Genomic DNA, 2464 nt, shown 5'->3' with positions numbered 1-2464 from the left:
ATGAGATTGCTCGCTCGCTCGCTCTCTCTCAAATACATTTTTTAAAAAGAAAGAAATGGCCCATCAGGCCATCAGGCCCTGCCCTGGCCCTACCCTTCCTGGAGAAATCCCACTGGAGTCTCCCTGGCTCGGAACCGAATGTGTCTGCTGTTGGTAACACCCTCTCCTCCCTGAGGGTCGGCCCTGGTGCTGCAAATGGAGGACGCAGAGTAAGGAAGAAATGGGAAGTGGAGGTCGCTGCTCTGCCACACGGCTCTCCCCTTTTCCAGGGGCACGAAGGGTGGGGGCTGATGTTCTGCACATTCCAAGGATGCGGGACAACACTGAGGCCCCCCTAAGGTGTCAGCCGAGTGGAAGTTACATCCCTGCAACCACAAGTCTGGAACACTCTGAAAACAGATCAGGGGGTGCCAGGGCTGGGAAGGACGTGCGGCAAAGGGCAGCAGGGGGCTTTGGGGGTGATGAGAGTCTCCCACATTTTCATTGTGACGGTGATGTCGTGATTAGATATACCAGACTGCACTTAGTACTATACACCTAAAAGTGCAAGTTTTTGCTGTGTGCAAATTATCTCTTAATGACACTGCCTTCACAATCATGCTTATAGAGAAAGAATGCCAACACTTACTGTATTGTCCAAATCAGGGATATTTCCCAAAGACAGCTTGTGCTAAGGGAAGACAGCCTTGTGTGTGGAATCTCCATTAACTGGAAGTAGTCAGGGGGAGAGGTGCACTTCTCAAGTTGTGTGCAGCTCCTCACAGCCCCTTCCCACTGCAGGCAAGGGTCCCTAAGGCACAGGTGCCCACGGCACTTCAACACGGAAACCGTGTCAAAGACCACCGCCACAAAGGGATCATTGCTGTGGTGTAGTGGGCTAAGTCACTGCCTGTGGTGCTGGCATCTCATACGAGGACTAGTTCGAATCTCAGCTGCTCCACTTCCAATCCAGCTCCCTGCTAATATGCCCAGGAAACTGGAGGATGATCAAAATGCTTGGGCCCCTGCCACCCACGTTGGAGATCTGGATAGGGTCTGGCTCAGCCCCAGCCATTTGGAGAGTGAACCAGTAGGTAGATCTTTCTCCCTCTCTCTCTCTCTCTCTCTCTCTCTCACACACACACACACACACACTGCCAATAAATCAATAAATCAATAGGATAGCATGCAAGCACATGGCCGGACCTTCCTCTTCCACAGTTACCACACTGTCCTCCCCGACGGCACGTCGGCTAACAGAGGACTCAGGGATGCAGAGCCAATGGCCCAGGTGGACAGAAGCAGTATTTCTGCAGTGCCACCTGCTCCCAGGGCCCGGATCCCTTCACAGAGCAGCTCCTGGTTGTGCGTATGTGTGTGCGTGTGTGTGTGAATGTGTGTGTATGTGAATGTATATGTGTGTATGTGTATGTATGTGTGTATGAATGTATATGTGTGTATGTATGTGTATGTATGTGTGTATGTGTGTGAGTGTGTGTATGTGTATGTGAATGTATATGTGTGGATGTATATGTATGTATGTGTATGAGTGTGTGTGAATGTATATGTGTGTGTATGTGTATGTATGTGTGTATGTGTGTGAGTGTGTGTGTGAATGTGTGTGTATGTGTGTATGTGTGTGAGTGTGTATGTGTATGTATGTGTGTGTGAATGTGTATGAGTGTGTATGTGAATGTATGTGTGTATGTGTGTATGTGTGTGCGTGTGTGTGTGAATGTGTGTGTATGTGTGTGAGTGTGTGTATGTGTGTATGTGAATGTATATGTGTGTGTATGTATGTGTGTGTATGTGTGTGAGTGTGTGTATGTGAATGTATGTGTGTGTATGTATGTGTGTGTATGTGTGTGAGTGTGTGTGTATGTGTGTGAGTGTGTGTGTATGTGTGTATGTGAATGTATGTGTGTGTATGTATGTGTGTGTATGTGTGTGAGTGTGTGTGTATGTGTGTATATGAATGTATATGTGTGTATGTATGTGTGTGAGTGTGAGTGTGTGTGTGTACTGCCAACATCTCAGAACAGAACCCCCACTAGGAAGATTTCCCCACAAAGGAGACCCAAGATTGAACTAGCAGGACCGCGTGGCACTACCCAAATGATGGGCCATCCTCACCAGGGCACACCAGCTCACAGAAAGCAAGCCCCACTCTGAAAGGGAAGTAGTGAGCACAGGGCCTCCTGCTCCCTGACCCCTGCCTGCACCCTGATTCTGTAATCACGAATGTCCGAATGCCGGGAGAGCTTGAGCAAGCCAGGCACTTCTGACCCCTGGAGCGGTTCCACGTAGTCAGCAATTTGCAACAGGATAATTATTAGTTCTCCGATTTATTAGGTGAACCTTTTGAGTAACAGCCTTGGGACACATTTATAAATGCAATAAAAGACCTCATCATGGTTAAGGGCGCAGCGACGTGGCGCGTTCTAGACTCTGCCCGAATCAGAGCCTGCAGCCCAGGTAGTGCCTC

The sequence above is a fragment of the Oryctolagus cuniculus genome, chromosome 5 (assembly GCF_051225735.1).
Source record: "Oryctolagus cuniculus isolate XC-2025 breed Fujian yellow rabbit chromosome 5, ASM5122573v1, whole genome shotgun sequence".
NCBI classification, from domain to species: domain Eukaryota; kingdom Metazoa; phylum Chordata; class Mammalia; order Lagomorpha; family Leporidae; genus Oryctolagus; species Oryctolagus cuniculus.
Note: the sequence above shows the minus strand (reverse complement) of the source record.